Source organism: Wyeomyia smithii, chromosome 2 (genome assembly GCF_029784165.1).
Source record: "Wyeomyia smithii strain HCP4-BCI-WySm-NY-G18 chromosome 2, ASM2978416v1, whole genome shotgun sequence".
NCBI lineage: Eukaryota > Metazoa > Arthropoda > Insecta > Diptera > Culicidae > Wyeomyia > Wyeomyia smithii.
Genome location: NC_073695.1, coordinates 63915157 through 63934732, shown reverse-complemented (window position 1 = coordinate 63934732; position 19576 = coordinate 63915157). Strand labels below are relative to the sequence as shown.

At 37.5% G+C, this 19576-nt stretch overlaps 2 protein-coding genes across 4 annotated transcripts in view; one reads left to right on the top strand and one right to left on the bottom strand.

Moving 5' to 3' along the window:
* The window catches only part of LOC129721480 (glucose transporter type 1), a 551257-nt gene that overhangs the window by 16674 nt on the left and 515007 nt on the right, over positions 1-19576 (top strand). The window lies entirely within an intron of this gene.
* Positions 1-19576, bottom strand: part of LOC129721481 (uncharacterized) — a 205279-nt gene that overhangs the window by 158 nt on the left and 185545 nt on the right. The window lies entirely within an intron of this gene.

Here is a 19576-nt window from a genome sequence, read left to right as displayed (position 1 = left end):
TTGTATGTTTGAGTATCGTCTACACCCTTGATATTACATTAAACAGACTTCTAATGAGTTAATTTAACGTCGAAATAAACCTATTGTATTGTAAGGGAGTTGTGACAAAACCGATATGTTGCTGACAATTTACGTGGATCATACAGCTTTTTACTCCATATAAGACATAATTCGACTACCACTTTTTGATATTAGCGCATTAGAATTAATGCTTTACATACTCGATATTATTTCGCTTTGTGAAATATGAGCCGTTGCGGAACAGAGTGGTCTGAAGACCTTTTTTTCGAAAATAAGTTTTTTGCACAAACCGCATCTACTCAAGAAGCTGAAGCTGGGAAATTGAGAAAATTTCGAAAAATCGAACTTTAAAGCTGATGTATACCGTGTTGAAATTTCGCCCGAAGCAGAATGGTCATTCTGTTTCGGAATAGAGAGGTCTGTGTACCTATGTAGGTCCCAAGTAACACACAAAACATGTTAGAAAATAAGTTACAACGAAAGTAGTCATATAAGTGTACTACAAGCTTAATTGAAAACTTGTGTTATTCCATGGTGTTTGAAGTTGTTTTTCATTTCGAAAACAAGCTCATTTTTTTTCAAGTTTTGGAGATGTTTTTATTAACATGAGTTTAAGAATAACAACCACTATCACTATGCCTTTTCGTAAGATATTACACCATCTAATAACAACACTACGTACCTGTAAAATGCTTTTCCTTAGTACAATAGTCGTAGCATTCAACACCAAACTTAAAATTACTTGATCAAATTATTATTTGAATTATATTAACGATTTCTATATATATTCGAAGCGGGTCCAAACGCGACATCAAAAGATAAACAAAACGCTTGCACCGCAAACCAATATCACTTAAATTTTTGTTATTAGATATCTAACAACGTTTTCTAGTTTTGAGCAAGATCGCGCCCAATGACCTATGGTCGAATATCGACCATTTTTGATTTGAATGAAACTTTGCAAACGTATTTGGCTTAGCAAACTGAGCATTTTTCACAGATGGAGAGATTTTTTACATCCATGAGTTACATTCTAAAAGGGCGTATGCCTTTTGGCATAGGTTTTATTCGAAGCATTGTAGCCCAGAAACCTTTGGTTGTATAGAAAAACTGTTCGAGAATGAGTTGTAGGGAATTAAAAATGTACCATAAAAAAAATATACACTGTACAAAAAAAATTTTTTTGACCAAAAGAAATTGAAAATAAACCTTAAATTTCAATTCAAAAAAAAGAGTTGATTTTTTTTTAATTTTTTTTTAAAGAAACTTGACGTTAATACGCAACTTTTAAAAAAAAGTCCAGGATGGAGAAATGAGAAATAATTTTTTATGGTAGATTAATTTTTTTATAAAAATTCAAATTTAAACATTTTTCAAAATATTTGTATTCTGACGATTTTAAAAGATGCAGAGAGTCATTTCGAATCAAAAAGCTCTTGGTAGTAAACATTCTAAAGGCATCGGTTTTCGAGTTATTTTAAATTTAAGCTCGAAAAATTATAAATATTTCGGAAAATACACGTTTTTCTGAATTTGTCCATGGTTATCCAGCAAAAACCATACGTTCATTGAAATGCTTGATCAAAAATATACAATTCATTCTCTGACAATAAAACGATTGGATAAATAACTCAAGCGCTAAGCCTTAGCCTACCTACACGTTCCCCCTTGCCGAATGTTTTATAAAAAAAAATGTTTGTCGTGAAACACTACCTACTTGTTTACTAATAATAACTGTTTGTGAAGTACGCAACCAACTACTGGGTTACCTATAATATCTGTTTTCGTATATAAATACGATTGCACTACTCCAGATGTGTTCCTAACAGTTTGCATTTTGTGAAGATGAATAAAGTGAAAATGGAATACACCAAGCCCAAATGTTGTAAATCTTTTCCTGATTATCGGTGCTCATCAAGCTTACGCAAATTAAACGAAAACGTTGTTGCAAAATTAAAAATATTGAACAGTCAAGCTCATTTGAATACGTCTTTATCAATTTGTGATTCGTGTAGTTATTGGAATGATAGTCAAGCCACCATTCATCCCTTTGTTGTTTACTATTCAGAATCTGGAACACTCAAGAATATCAGCTTCATCATAATGTCGGTAGTACTCCATCATGTTCCTTGTGCGGTTCAGGTGTTTATTGCTAAATTAATGAGTTATTTGAAAACAACAATAGTTGAAAAAAGCGATATTAATGTCTGATGTAGCTGCCTTACAATACAAAAATAGAAAAAACTTTGCAAGTCTTTGTAAGCTCAAAACAAAATACAGTGACGTGCGTTCGTTTAGACGCACCATGTTTTTCACAGGTCTTTCTTTCAAAACTAATTGGATTTTGAATCTCTTCACTTATGTTTGTTTGATATCATAAACTAAAACAAAAAGCATCATTTCTTCAAAAAAAAGTGCACTTGATAGAGAAAAAAATGCGAAAAATTAAAAATAAGCTGATGCATTCGTTTAGACGCACCTCAAGTGAATGTAGTGAGAGCTCAAATTTTCTGAGTCAATCAGTTGGCTAATACTTTGTAGCTCCTCCCTTACTAATAATAACTACAAATACTCTTCTGGGCATTGAATTGACAAGTTTATGAAGAGTATTTACAGCTATTTGTTGCCAGCATGAACGTATGCATGATTAAGGGTCGTTTACTGTGTTGAACTGGCATCCATTGGCGTAAACTCTTGCAGCCAAGATACTCCAGTGGTTCCTGATCGGGTTGCAATTCGAACTACATGCTGGTCCATCAAGTACGGCGATGTTTTTTTATAAAAACCAGGCCTTGGTTTTTTTTGGGAAAAATGAATAGTATCGTTTTCTTGCTGAAATACAACAGGTTCATCCATATAAACCTCCAAGTAGGGAACCAAAACGTCTTCCAGAAGCTCGCAGTAGTTGCTGGTATACATTTTGGTGGTGATCCAGCAGATAGGAAGCTTTTCGTCATAAGAAAATCTTTCCCATACCATAACCTTTCTTCCACCGAAATTTCGCCTAGATCGAGAGACATTAAATTTCGCCAAATCGATCCAGTAGTGACTGTCACAGGTCATTTCTCATCAGGAAAAAGATAACCTCGATGGCCCTGACTATTACAGTCAATACTGGCAAGATTTGGTGGAATTAAATGTCACTTGACCCAAGTGAAATTTTGGAGGAGGAAGAAATTATGGTATGGAGAGGATTTTCATATGACGAGAAGCTTCCTATCTGCTGGATCACTACCAAAATCAATTCAAGCAGCTACTGTAAGCTTCTGGAAGACGGTCTGGTTCTATACTTGGTGGCTACTATGTATGAACCGGTTGTATTTCAGCAAGAAAACGCTTCTAGTCATGTTTCCCAACGAACCAAGGCTGCTTTTCTGAAAATGACATCGCCGTACTTGATTGACCAGCATGTAGTTCGGATTGCAACCCGATCAGGAACCTCTGGGGTATCTTGGCTGCAAGAGTTTACGCAATTGAACACCAGTTCAACATAGTAAACGACCCTAAATCATGCATACGTTCATGCTGGCAACAAATCTCTGTAAATACTCCCTATAGCCATGTCAATTCAATGCCCAGAAGAGTATTTGTAGTTATGACGAGTAAAAAAGAAGCTACAAAGTATTAGCCAACTGATTGACTCATAAAATTTGAGCTTTTACTACGTTCACTTGAGGTGCGTCTAAACGAATGCATCAGCTTATTTGCAATTTTTCGCATTTTTTTATTTTATCAAGTGCACTTTTTTGAAGAAACGATGCTGTTTGTTTTAGTTTATGATAACAAACAAAAATAAGTGATTACATTCAAAATTCAATTAGTTTTGAAAAAAATACCCATGAAAAACATGGTGCGTCTAAACGAACGCATGTCACTGTATAACGTCGATGCAATGTGGCATTTTTTTGCGACTTCTCATGGTAAAGGCCCATGGGATGCAATTGGTGCACGCAAAACTTTTCCTTATTACTTTAGAAGCAATAGCGCAAAATTGCCTTTTAGGTAACAAATCCCTTACTTAAAAGGCAATGAAATTCTTTCCCAGTCATGTAACAACACATACTGTCATAAATTTAGCACGTGTTACGGGAGTGCGACTATCTAATAATGGTCGTTTCAACCACATGCAAAATTTTTTCTGTCGAAAAATGCTACCTTTCCGTTTCAAGTCAAAAAAACAATCACACGCAGTCGCATATGTTGCATATGTTAGGTTTCTGCTAGGCTGAATGCCAAAGCGAGCGATCGGGCGAGATTATTACCGTAGGTGAATAAACAGCCGTGAGTAGAGTTGTTCATTAACCTACGGCAAAAATCTCGCTCCATCGCTCGTGTTGGCGTTCAGCCTGGCAGAGGTTTTACAAGTTTCTTTATTCTCCAATTCATCCGGTGTGCGTGTATTAGTTTGCTCGTTGTATGCATACGGAATAGCGAAAAAATATGACAAGAGCTGCCAAGCAGTATTTTCCTCGTCATAGAGTATGCAAACGTTGATGATTTCAAAGACTTGAAATGCGCCTTAAAATGACATCACAATCTGTAAACTGCGTTAGAGAAAAATATTTTTTTGTACAGTGGATATTTTTTTATGATGCATTTTCGATTCGCTACAACTCATTCTCAAACAGTTTTTCTATACAACCAACGGTTTCTGGGCTACAATGCTTCGAATAAAACCTATGCCAAAAGGTATACGCCCTTTCAGAATGTAACTCATGGGTGTAAAAAATCTCTCCACCTGTGAAAAATGCTCAGTTTGCTAAGCCAAATACGTGTGCAAAGTTTTATTCAAATCAAAAATGGTCTGTTAAATTTTCGCGTATTTCCAGGCGATTTGAAATGATTTTGCTCTTTTGTTAAATTTTATATCAAGATAACGTTGTAACTATGCGAAAATAATTTCAATATTCAAGCGAAAGAAACAACTCTTTTTGAACGGTTGAATATTATTTTTTGTCATCAATTTATAATCAATTAAAACTGCCACTGATAAAAGCGATTGTCGATCTAGTTGCACTGCGCAGACACAACTCATTTGCGCATGCGCTGGTGAACAGTTGTCATAACAACAGATTTGCGCATTGCCGTATTAGTACTCGAGATGTACACTACTCAGAATAAGTTTGGAATCGCTTTACTGAGTATTGCAACACCCAGTTTGTATATTGCAACACCTCCTGAAAAGTTTAGCATCACCTGGAAAAGGCGGATATCTCGTGTTTTTAACAACCTAGAAAGTTGCGGTTTTCAGCAAACTTGTTCAGAAGGTCAAAGGCTACTATATGGTAGCCAATTCAGTGTGAAATTTTACCGCTATGTGGCGCTAGTGGGCACACAATGTGTCGTATTTTAAACTTAGGTAATCTCACTATTCCGACGGTTGCGGTGTTCAGCAAACTTGTTCAGGAGGCTAAAGGCTTCTACATGGTAGACAATTTAATACTAAATTACCCCGCTATGCGGCGCTAGGGTGCATGTAGTTTTTCTTATTTAGACTTCAACTTATCGCGTGATTACTACTACCCACAAAATTGCGGTATTCGGCTAGTGCCACCAGTTCTGGTCAAGCATGTCTGTTGCATGTGTGTTCCAAACTATTCCATCGATTCTATTTTCATTACAATTCAGTGTCAACATAAATCAAAAACACCACAGTGTTTTAATTGAAACACGACTTCGACAACTTCGGCAACCACCAGGGCGAGTGTTTTTGACTTCGTGTATACATATCGGGTGTCTGCTCGTTGGATGGGGCTTACACGCACCTTTTCGAACGCACCATGTACTGAAGTCACAACCACTCGGCTTGCATATAAGTCGACGGCGTTGCGTGTTCGGTCTTCAGCTTGCAGCGGAAAGTAATACGAAAATGCTTTCTGTGGTGTTTCAAATCCTTCCACATCGGATTAGAGGCATGTCTACTGCAACTGTTTGCAGCCGAGGTAATCAATTTAGTCGCGATATCGTCAATTTCCCCACTGTAAAACAGGTCGTGTATGTTACTGATCAAACTGTCAACATACCAACACAGTCGCATGCTACATGTTGTGACCTCCTCAAATGAAGGCACTTCTTTATAATGAACACACACAAGCTTACGTATTGTGTGAAGTGATCGAACTGTCAATATTCAAATTGGTTCCACTTCGTCATGTGTAAACAATCAGTGCTTATAGAATTGCGTAAATAAAAAGTGTTACTGTGTTACTGAATATTGCAACTACCTAAGCAGAATTTAAGATAGAGTAAGTTGAAAATACTAAAAACTTTATGCACACTAACAGCACATTGAAAAAAAAAAAAATCCGAACTAAACTGTTAGCCAACCAGAAACTTTTGATCTTTTAAGTAACTTTGCTGAAAATCGCGAATCTCTAAATGATGGGATTATTGAGCTAAACTGAATTCGAAACGCTCAAAACTACATGCACATTTGCGCTGCGTTGCGGCTGAATTTCGCACTATACTCTCCGCCAAATTTACCAGCGCAGTCTTTCGAGTAAAAGTGGAACTGACGCATGCTAGTGTATGTGTTGGCGATGCAAATGCAAGCCGAACGCACAGGTTGAACCACCATATACGCCCACTCTGTCTCCGCAGCGAGGCAAACTTCCACCTTTAACAGATGGAGTGCGCTGTCAAATCATGACGCTTGTCATTTGTTTTTGATCGATCCAGAGATGCCAATCTTCTAAATATGATGTTTTTGCTTTAACGCAGTTATCGGTTCTTGTTCTAGTAGCCTTCAATTTTTGCACTTTTCTGGTGATAGAGATGTCATGGAATAGAATAGTTGACATTACACTATTCTATACCAACGTGTGTTACTTGGGGTGTAATACTATCATGTAACACGTAACATAAAGTATATTACATGTAACGTTACATGTAACATGTAACATGTGAAATTTCGTGTACTATGTAACTGGTTGTGACATGCTACATGTATTATATAAGACGTCGTACACAAATTACGTAGCGCTAAACATCTAGATCTCAGACCCCTCCCCCCCTATGCAACTACTCACATTTGGTGGTATTCAGTTATTTTGGTTGTTTGCCAGAAACTGAAGGTGGGCATCTTTGAATTCAAAACTGTTCAACATCTCGATTACGGAAATATCCATATTGAGTAGTATTAGGTCCATAGCTGCGAATTTTCACTATCCGCAACAGAATTTTGCCCCAAAAATGATTTTTTCAGTGAGGGCTCAAATACCTGAGATATCGAAAGATCTAGCTTCGAGAACCAAATACCTTGATTTTGTATGTGTGTGGAAGTATGTGTATGTGTGCCTAACAGGATGTCAAATAGTCTGGGGGTTCAACCCGAAAATGATTGGTTATGGTGCAACAAAAAAATTTTTTGTAGGACGACCACTCTGGAAAATGTTTAGTCGACGAGCTAATTTGAGTTTAAGGAAAAAATCAATTTTCCACGTTTTTTTTATTTAGAATATTTTTATCACATGAAAATTCTGTGAAATTGAACCCAAATATATTTTTTGCGTATTTGCGAAAAAAAAATTTACGGCTTGTTGTGGTTTAAATTTCATTGTTACAAATTTTTTAGCTCTTCTGAAAATTTTTAATTTTGGCATTTTCTGAAATTAAGCCTTGAAAAAGCATACCAAACTTTACGCAACCATCCCATAAAACAGAAAGATGGGAAATTTTATGAGGAAGAACTTTTTAGAAGACACAAAGATCCTATCTTGAATCGTTGTTGAGCTATTCGAATTTTATTATGGAAAGAATATTGTAAAATGTGATAATCTTCAGTGTGTGCAACATCGAGTCAACCATTCTTGACTACGGTTGCTTAGCAACATTAGTTTGTTTGAATTGGTATCAATATACATTAAAGGCGCTGCAGATTAACAAGTATTTATCGGTGTTGAATGTTTGGTCCCTGTGGCTCTGTGGTAAGCGATGTCGATCGATGGAACAAACCGTTTTGGCCCTAAAAATATTTGTAATCATCTATACCTTCCCAAAATAGCATTTTTCAATAGCTTCTCAAAAGTGAGACCGTCTAATGAACGTAATTTGAAAACTATTTGAGCCTAACAGATGTAACTTAATTAGAATAGTCTAGCTGCGAGCAATTTCCGCTTCTAGAGAATAGATGTAATCCCAAAATCAAAAAATTGACACGTTTTGTTGAAGGTGCGTATAATCCTGGTGACTGGTTTGAAATACCCAAACACAGAACGATGGAACGGCGTAAGGCGTTACAAACATTTCGTCGAGTGACCTGCGTTGAATTCTTCCAGGATCATTAAAAGTAAACTTGCTCAAAAGAGCCGGACAGTCAATTCCTCCAAGAATCACTTTAGCTGCAACAATTGCTTGCTGAATTCTTCTTCTTTTTTCAAGGGTAGCGATTCCCAATAGATTGCAACGGTATTCGTACGGTGGAAAATTCAGCCTGTCCGTCCAAGGGAATCTACGGACCAATGGCACCAATCTTCAAAAATATCCAATAACTCTTGCAGCTTTCGACAGTCGGATAAATCTTCAACGACCACAAAAATCTTCAAATCATCGGCATAGAACAGCTTACAACCAATTTCAAGACGAGCTGCGACATCATTGAAATATAATATAAATAGAAGTGGCGCAAGGTTACTCGCTTGGGGAACACCAGATGTGTTTGTAAATCTTCAAGATGTGTTGGACCCAAGTTTAACGCTCAGACTTCTGTCATATCAATAAATTCCGTTAAAATTGATTGAGAAGTTTTCGAGAAAAAATTTAAACAAAATTCATTTGTCGCGTTTTCTACACTTCTACACCCCTGTGCTATAGTGGACCACTCGTCAGAAAAACTCAATTTCTCATCAGGTTATAGAATTTTTAAAATGTTTCTCATGATGCAAATTAGTTGGATAAGAAGTTTCTCGATTGAAGTTTCTGCGTAAATTGTGTTAATCTGGATTGTGGTCCACTATAGGAAAGGGGTCCACTATCAATAATTTATCCAAATGTTATCACGCTCCACAAACAAACATATGTGCCCATCCGTGATGGCAGGTTAAAAACGGCCGGAGGCTGGAATAATTATCGGCGGACAGAGAGATGTCGAACCAAAAAAGGCACTGCAAATTGCAGATATCTTCAAAAATATTTTGTACTATTAAAATACAAGCAGAAATAATGATTTTTGCTTTGAAAACCGAATTGTGTTTTTTGAAGTGCAATCGGTTGTATACTTCCGTTCCAAACATACCTGTCCCATATTTTCGCACTCTCATGGACGCTGGGACAGTGTTTGTGTTTTTAGAAGACTGCAGAATGTCACAGATGCAGGGGCTTTGACGGTTTTCGCTAGAAAACTTTAACCGATGTAGTAGTGTATTTTTAATATATTTTCATTGAAAAAAAATCAAATTGTTCTTAAAAACCTGGTCTTTTACCCCTCCCTTGTCATAACTCGCCACAACGAAGATCCTACCACCCTAGAAACTACGACATTTAACCATGGTCCCTAATTGGATTTTGTACAGAAGTAATTTCCTTTTTCCCTTTATTTTCACGTATCTCTTTTAAACAAATTTCCATTTTAGGTACGCGTTTTTTGTTTGTGGACTTCAAAATATACGCGGATTTTTTCTGTAAAATATCTCACTCAGGTGAGCTTTCTTACACGAAAGGACATTACGCACAATAACTACACATCAGAGCAGTATGTCTTTTAAGCATTTACCAAATGAGGGGAGCATCTAGGTAGGGAAGTAGATTGCGTTTTGTGTTTACTTAGAATCTCGAAACTGGAAAAAATAATTCAGATGCCTGTCATGTGTGTTTGCTGTGAGTGGCAAGTGTGTTGATTCTTTCTGCGAGTGGCGCAAGCTTAGCTTAAAGCAGAAGAAAGAAGTGTAACGCTAAAAATGGCTACACGCAGCGTTCATGTTGGAGAAGAAGTGCGCAGTAAGTTCTAACTTCGCTCTTTCCACAAATTGAGGAGAATAACAAGCCTGATTAGTGGAATCAACTTTAATTTTTTATAATTATAAAACAAATCAAACCGCTTTTTACTTTTTCTTTATTCTCGCTTATTTTCCGTCGGTCTAGTTCCACCACTGTTGTGGCCAATCACCGACGCCCAGGGAGGCGACTCCACACCCAGGACCCTAACTCACGACCCGTTTATTAACGGACCGGCGCCAACGGCTTTACTTCCTCATGCGATGGAAGGCGTGATCCCAGAGATTTTTCGCCTCAGAAAATCTCCCGGTGTCGGCTGGGATTGAATCTAGACCAGTTGGGTTGGTTGTGAGTGGATCACGCCACCTCACAACCATCGACACCTATGTCGGCGGTGGGATTCGAACCCAGGCGTCAAGCGTGGTTGGCGGAGACGTTACCAACCACACTAGGTCCCCGCAACCGCTTTTTACTTGGTGGATACGTATGACTAAAAAGTCGCGTACATTCAAAAATCTCTACTACGTTGAAAATTTGAATTGTATAAAGTTTTTTGTTCTGTCTCCTGAATATTTTCAAAAAGAACTAAAAAGTACAATTAATTCCACGTTAAATCAAGTAAAATCTATGAGTATTCAAGAAATTGATTCTGTAAATTTACCCAATTGTAAACGATGTGAAAAAAAACTCTGACAAAAAGGCCTGAATTTCAAAATCTGCTTGAAAACTACGTGAAAGTGACCAGTTTGTTACTCTATACACACCTTCTTAGTTTTGTTAAAAAACGGATTTATTCCAGTTTTTTAAGATCTCATCAGCAATATAATGAGGTTATGTTGTGTAGTCATTTTTATTTTCCAAATAGTTTACTATTATTCTAGAATATTTTCAAACTTCGAGGACTGGGCAAGTAGTAAATTTAAATACAAAATGAAAGTCATCACAACACACTTCATCACCGTTATGTCGTAACAGGTTCAGACTAACGTTACTCTACTGTACCCATTTGCAAACGCAACCCCTCATACGGCTCCAGTGGTGCAAAATTTCCATCGTGTTATAACATCGATAGTAGGACAAAAACCCCAAAGTTTAGACCCATCAGCATGTAGTACTGCACCCGTTCGGCCTGTGCCCAATTGATGCTGATGGGGTTCTCTTTTTCGTGGTTATCGTCCGTACAGTCCTGTACACACTCACTCGTACGTGACGCAGGAAACTAAATAATTAGCTTTGCTATCGGCTATCCAAGGCTGAATGAAATGTGCGAACGGACATGTATCATACACTAATACTGAAACCGCTGGCAGTAGGGCACACAAAAGTGTATGAAAAAAAAAAACAAACACACATACATTGTGTAACACGTAACACCCCTTAAAATTAAGCCTATTTATCAGTGACAACCTCCGGTGGGTTGCACGAAAAGGCTCCACAGCAACGGAAGCTGTGGCGTGTTGGTGGATGGACAACTGCGAATTTGTCGTTTTAGCCTCGACCGACCAGGTGTTTCGAGTGGAAAGATGCAAAAGATTTGCGGGCCAATTCTGGCCTCGTTCCGCATCCTCGCACCATACGATGTTCGCTACTGGTGGAAACTAGGACACATACCCCCCCCCCACACACACACTCAGTCCAGTTCACGAATATTTTATCGCATTTTTGATACGATGTAAATCTTGCATACTGTGTGATTCCGGCTGCCATCACACCGTCTTTCCGGCACGGGTTTGTGTGTCGCTGGGTGTTGATGGAGATTGGCATGAACTGGGAATTAGCTTGTGTTCGTTCCGGTAAATGGATTATGTTTGTTCAGTGTAATCATTTTGATGTTTTGCTTGGGTTTAGCTCGGGCGAACCATTTTTGGCGGAGATGAAAGGTGAGAATAAATTGGTGACGCTGATGATCGAGGAGTTTTTTTGTAGGGAAAAGGGCTATATTTAAATGATATGATAAAACTTTCAGCAAAAAATAATGCAGGCATACTACGTTTCGAGAAACTTCGATATGGTATTTTTAAACCGTTATTGACCGAGAGTCTAGTCAACTTTATGCGAGCTGGTTCTGACACCGAACACCGTAGTGTATTCTATGTAGTGGACTGTGAAATATCCCCGACAGGAGAACTTTAATAATTCAGACAACTTCACCCAGTCCTCAATCGAGTGGTATACGGGACGGACGGAAAGAGCCTACGCAACTCAGCGCAACGTCCGTCAGCAGCAGACGATGTCCTCGTCATGGCTCGCTTCACTGGCTTGGTCGAGTCATTCTGCATTCTAGTCATCCACTCGGTATGACTCGGAATCCTCTCGGCTGCAATCGGTCTTCCATTCTCTTATCACTCTCGTTGTCGTTGTCGTTAGCCATCATCCATTTTGACTGGTGGCAGAACCAGCAACGGGAAGCCAATTCTTTTTAAACCGGGAATTCATTGAAATAGTTCGTGATGCCATCGATAAATGCGACAAGCACTGCAATGTAGGAGGTAAATTCTTCCAGTTTATTGTGTGCATTCTTAGGTGGCAAACGTAGGCATTCCGGAAATGTTTACGTGTTTGTTTTGGCTCTTCGAACCTACTCAAACAGAAGGCTGGTTTTTGCTTCGCAAATCCAGCGGGAGCGCCTTTCCGGCCACCCACTGACTGGTTGACTGAGCGACTAACTGACAGGCTGGAACGAATGAAGCATTCCGGCTGTCCAATCAACGAGACAAAACTGACGTGGAATCTCGTTAATTGTCGATTAGACAAAGGTTTGCCAGCTAAACAGCTGTCGCGTTAGCAAATTTTTGGTGGTGTTAAGTGTGCCACGCGCAGTGCTTACTTTTGGGGTGGCCGTTTTGAGGGGATGAACTTCTGTTTTAGTCAAAAGAAGGAAGATCTTTACAATATAAGATAGTTAAACAAAAACCATTGTTGTTTACTAGGCTAAAGAAAGGCATAAAAAAAAGTTTATTATTTTTAACTTCAGCTTCAGCTTTATCAGCTCACAGTTTTACCCAGTAATTACTAACACTAATAAAAACACACTAAAACAACATAACTTGGCGAAAGTGTGAACACCTTGAGAGAACTGATGTACAATCTGAAAGGCAAAGTCCCCCCGCAGATGGACTATCAGGGATTTATCAAATAAATTGCAAAGATTGCGCAGCAGTATACAGACCCGCCGCAAAACTCGCCTAAAAGAGTATAAACTTGCAGTGGAGAACAATAGAGTTAGCGATTCAAGTGTAGCCACACATACGTCCAGTCTACAGCACGAGTTTGACTGGGAGAGTGCTAAGCTACTTCCATTGAATGCTTTCAATTCTTCGTATCCAAGTTACGTGATACGGTAATCAAATGACGGCAGAAGACTGCAAGTTAGATTCGACTGTCCAGACGAGACTGCAGAGTGTCGCAGTCATTTGAACTTGTCACTTCGGCATAAATTCTGGAGTTATCAGCGTACACAAACTTGCAACTTCTTGGAAAATATGAGCATAGCATCGTTAAAGAATAACATAAACCGAATTAGTCCGAGATTGCTGCCTTGAGGCACACCGGAGTAGTTGGTGAACTCCTGGGAAAGAAATGCACCAATTTTGATCTGTAATGTCCTCTTGTTTAGGTAAAACGTCAGCCAGTCTTAGAGGTGAGCAGAAAATTCAAGTTGTTCTAACTTTTTGAGAGCTATGTCGTGGTAGATGCGATCAAAAGCAGCCGTCGAATCGGTAAAGATGGCATCGACTTGTTTACTTTGGGGAATTCCGTTTAAACACATAGATGTGAGCTCTATGAGATGTCGACTGATCTGCCGGGCATAAATACATGTTATCGTGTAGAAATGTATCCTACGACAGTAAAACATTATAGAGTCGTTAACTATTAACTCGAGAATTTTGGAGCCATTTTGAAGGAAACTGAGCTTGCTGCATCGAACGGTTCAGAATTTTCCGGAGAAAGGCTTTAATCTTCTGCGGGTACTTCTTCATGAAAACAGCTGGAACACCATCCGTTCCAGGCAAGAATGATGGTTTCTGCTTGCGGACAGCTTTTACCAGCATGTAAATTTTGGAAATATCCAAACCGACTGCTTCGAATGGCACGTTATCGAAGCATTACGGATCAATTTATGCATGGTACGAGGACAGGAGACGGTAGTAAAATACTCAGCGAATAGATCACAGATCGGCGTTAGGAAAAGCCACCACATTTCCCTTATTAATTGTCTCAGGTAACCAATTCTCTTTATGCTTTGATCGCACAAACGACCAGAATTTGACTGGATACTAACATAGTTTTTTTTCCTGTATGGACTTCCTCACTGCGACCAGAATCGTAGATCTATTGTGAGATATGTCCGGGTGTCTGCTGAATCCCGCACTTCTGTTGATAGCGATACCACTGTTGAGAAGTGGCATGCTTATTATTATTGTTCATCAGTGCTTGTATGTAATGTGATACTCTTCCTTACACGCTTACTGTACTACTATACCGATACTCGTTCCTCTTGTCAAATATCACCAATTATAATTCCCTGGAGAAGTTTCGTCGTGCGTCCTTCTGGCCAGTTTTTTTGATAAGAGGGACTTATTTTTTGTTAAGAAGAAGTCACGCAAAGGTATTGTAGATTTCAGCGTAAAGGAGGGGTAACTGGTGGGGAGCCTGAGAATAAACCCATGCTTAAGTCCTTATTTGACATCGGATGGCCTGGTTCTACTAAGATTCGAACCCACGACCATCCGCTTGACAAAGCGGACTCTGTAACCTTGCGGCTACGCAGCTGACATAGTTACTCTTGAAGCCCTCGCATATTCTCAGCCTATCGTTGACTATTCAATGGTTTGTATTTGTCGCTTCTGTTGAATATAGCCTTCGTAGTAGAACAAGGATTTTTAATATACTATCGAAGAGTTGCACCACGGATTCTTATCAAGGAACGAAGTTGAGCATCAGTCCTGATAGGCTTTCGTGGAAGCTTGAAACGTGGACTGAACCTGCATAAAACGGCTCGAGCAATCAGGTTCAATTAAAGTATAGCTCCTTCAATATCGATAGTTTGGAAGTGATAACCAAGTGCTGAGTAATTCTTGAAGTTTAATGCTGTCGTATCTACATCTTCAATTAGCGGTCGATGGGAGTGTACTAAGTGTACATTAAACATCAGAGCAGAAAGATATAAATCCAAACGTAGCCGAAACACTAGCCGAAAGTATGTAGTTCGCCCTCTCATTAAGAAACAGCAGGTCCAAATATCGTCCGTTAAAATTACTGACTGGATTCACTTCCAGTACCTCGCGGTACTATCCCAAGCAACAATTGAAACATAATGAAAAAATAAATTGCGATCATTTGTTGCACTAATGAAATTCCGAGGTTTTAAGAAACATTTTTTGTTACAACGACGAAATTGTAAAGAAACAAGCAACAACTAAAGTTGCATCACTGCTTCAAAAAACTTTACACAAACAACGTCATTCGCGTGGTTGGATTTGTTGTTGAAACGTGTAAACGGCATTTGAAAACCTAACCTTCACTGAATAGATCTAGTGGGTGGAGCATATAGGTTCCCAACGTGATGCTTGCGAGATACACAAAACAAACACACAAAAATATTTCTAAAAGTTGCTGTCATGTTCTGAAGCCAGGAACAGCAACTTTTGCTCCATCGTTCGCCTTATATTGATTTTTGAGATAAGGTTGTTTACTCCGTTGTAACTTTTGGGTACTTGGACTAGAAGTCGTCCAAAAAGTGTGGGTTTCTAAAACGAAATTAGATAAATTGCTTTGAATTTCATTACCATGAATTGAAGAAGCAAAATTAAAAACTGGTAATGACCATTGGCCTGATAAGGGAAGCAAAATTTAAAACTGAGCCATAAACTTGCAATTGTTTCTACAGCAAATGACGAAAATAGTAAAAACGAGAAAAATGAATAGAAATTAATAACTGGAGTTGAATTCGCATCAAATTTCTGGAAATATTCAAAGATAAATCGCTATACAGACAATCTTTTTCCATTCTGATCATTTGCCATTTGACAATCTTACCACAACGCCATGTAGTTTCTATTACGCTCTAGTTGCTGCTACGATGCATCTTCGTAGCTGTAATTTTACCATGCATAAGTTCATACACATTGCGGTTTCATTCTTGAAACTTGCGTTGAAACAACGAAAATGTTGCAATTGGCTCCACCTCCTGAGCTTTTTTTTGTCATTGTATAAGAAACTGAGATGTAAATGCAACTTAGTTTCGGATAAGAATTTGTTGCTGTGATACACAAAGTTCATTATCGAAACAAATTTTGCTGCTTGGGTATCAAGAAGTATTTGCGGAGTTACCTCAACATACATGTAATCGTGACGTGAAGGTTTCCATGCGATTTTTGGCTGTAGTCACTAGCTATGATAATGACAACGTTCAAATTTGCGGCATCAACAGACCTTTTTTTTTGGGGCCGTCCATGAAGCATGAAATTCAATTTTTTATATTTTTCGGCACTTTTTTCCTTACGTTATGCCTTTCTCCTAGAAAAGTATAGCAATCACTGGAAAAACCAAAGGTATGAAAGTGCTCCAAAGGGTCGAATCTCGTATATCAATCGACTTAGTTTGACGAGCTGAGCATTTTCTGTATGTGTGTGTGTAGGTGTGTGTGTGTGTGTGTGTGTGTGTGTGTATGTGTGTGTGTATGTAACGCTCTCCCAATCTCACTCGATTTTTTCAGAAATGGCTGGACCGATTTTCATGAAATTAATTGCAAATGAGAGGTCTAGTTACCTCATAAGACCCTATTGAATTTCATTGCAATCGAATTTTTAGTTTAGAGGTTATGTTTAAAAATGTGAAAATCACGAAACATCATTATCTCAGAAACTACTCAACCGATTTTAACAAAATTGGTTTTAAATGAACGAGCTACTTAAAAAACCCTTAACTTTTGAGTTTCATGAAGATTGAACGTGTGGTTCAGAAGTTATTTAAAGAAACGTGTTCTGGAGAGTGTTTAATCTCACTCATGTTTCTCAGAGATGGCTGAACCGATTTCCACAAAATTAGTGTCATTTGGAAGGTCTAATTACCCCATAAGACCCTATTGATTTTTTTTTGCAATCGGACTATTACTTTGCCTGTTATGTTTAAAAATGTGAAATCCAGCTTTGAAAAGAAACATATTCCGAAAACTACTTAAACTCACTCACTTTTCTCAGAGATGGCTGAACCGATTTCCATGAAATTAGTGTCAAATGAAAGGTCTAGCTGCCTCATAACCCTATTGAATTTCAATGTAATCGGTCTGTTACTTTGTCTTTAATGTATCAAAATATGAAAATGAAAAGTTTGGCTTTCCTATAGGTTCCCATTTAGTTTGACTATAATCGTATTTTTATTCCAACCGTTATGTATTAAATTATAAAAACAACGAAAGTCTATTATCTCAAAGATCACACGACTTATTTGAACATATCTATTGTCATTTGAACGGGTTGTCTCTCAAACTCACAAGTAAGAAATTTCATAGCCATTTGATATGTGGTTCAAAAGTTATGAAAAGAAACTAAATTCAAAGACTATTTAAAACTGTAACTGCTCTGATCAAAACATATGGCCTCAACAAAATTTAAATTTGGTATTGTGCTATTCATACGTTCCCGGTATTGCTCGTGATTGAAGTGTACGAAATTCAAAGTCATTTATTTTATTTCGCTAATTCTTCTGCATGAATATTTTACTCCTAATTGATAATTTTTTTAACTTTTTGCCTTTTTCCTAGGAAGGTATAGCAATCACTTGAAAACCGGAGATATGAAAGTGCTCCAAAGGGCCGAATGGTATATATCACTCGACTCAGTTTGACGAGCTGAGCATTTTCTGTATGTGTGTGTGTGTGTGTATAGTATGTATGTGCAGACTTTTATTTTCACTCACTTTTATCAGAGATGGCTGGACCGATTTTAATGAAATTATATGCAAATGAAAGTTCTAGTTGCCTTAAAAGACCCTATTGAATTTCATTGTAATTGGATTTTTATTTTAGAGGTTATGTTTAAAAATGTAAAAATCACGAAACATCAATATCTCAGAAACCACACAACCGATTTCAATAAAATTGGTATCAAATGGGCTATCTTAAAAACCCTCAACTTTTGAATTTTACAAAGATTAAACTTGTGGTTCAAAAGTTATGAAATGAAACGTCTTCTTAAGACTGTTTAATTTCCCTCATGTTTCTCAGAGATGGCTGGACCGATTTCCACAAAATCAGTGTCATATGAAAGGTCTTGTTACCCCATAAGACCCTTCGATTTTTTTGCAATCGGACAATTACTTTGCTTGTTATGTTTAAAAATGTGAAATCTAACTATGAAAAGAAACATATTCCGAAGAATACATAAACTTACTCATTTTTCTCAGAGATGGCTGAACCGATTTCCGCGAAATTAGTGTCAAATGGAAGATCTAGCTGACTCATAACACCCTATTGAATTTTACTGTAATCGAACTGTAACTTCGTCTGTAATGTAACGAATTGTGAAAATCACGAAACTTCATTATCTCAGAAAGTACACAACCGATTTGATCAATAGTATTATCAGATGAACGGGCTAGTTGAGGGTTAACTGATGAATTATTATTTAACACGTGGTTTGAAAGTTTGGCTGCCCTGTTTGTTCCCATTTCATTTGATTATAATCGAACTAAGCAACCGTTATGTATTAAATTGTTAATAAAACAACGAAAGTCTATTATCTCAACACGACTTATTTAAACATAACTAGTGTCATACGAACGAGTCATCTCTCAAACTTACAAATAACAAACTTCATAACAATTTGATATGTGGTTCAAAAGTTATGGAAAGAAAACAAAATCAAAGGCTATTTAAAACTATACCTGCTTTGATCAATATATGTGGTCTCAAGATAATTTAAATGTGGTATCGTACCATTTGAATGTTCCCGGTATCGCTCGTGATTGAATTGTTCGAAATTAGAGTCATTCCTTTTATTTCGCTATTTCTTGAGCATTTACATTACGTCAAATTTCATATTTTATACTTAAATTACAACATCATTACTTTAGAACCCAAAAAGTGAATACACATCTATTGGATTGAAGCGTTCATGTAAATCTAATTTTACAAATAATTAGTTTGAATGAAAAAGGGGGGGTCTGACCGCTAGGTGGATTAATTTAGGTTTTTTTTATATAGAATTATATGATCTCTGACCATAAGTAGTGCCACTGGGCGTCCTCCTCATTGAAAGAAAATTACGTAATTTATGCACGACCCCTCGAATTAAACAAATTTTTTTTGTTATTTATATATAGATTTTTTAAATAAATTAAAACAATATAAGTAATACGAACTAATTACAAATTGAAAAAATTATCACCATCATCATCCGCTGTGATTGCTGAAATCTCCTGTTGAATTGTTTCCAGAAAATTTGAAATTCATTATATGTACTTATCAGCAGGAAAAATGTCTTTCGCTTGTTTCATATATATGTTGTCTTTCTAATCCTGTTTTTATGGTTAAAAGAGAACATTTAAAAACACGTATAAAACCATGAATTGACAACTTACTAGACATTGAATTAGGTGGTGCCGCTGAAGTTGAAGGCTCCAT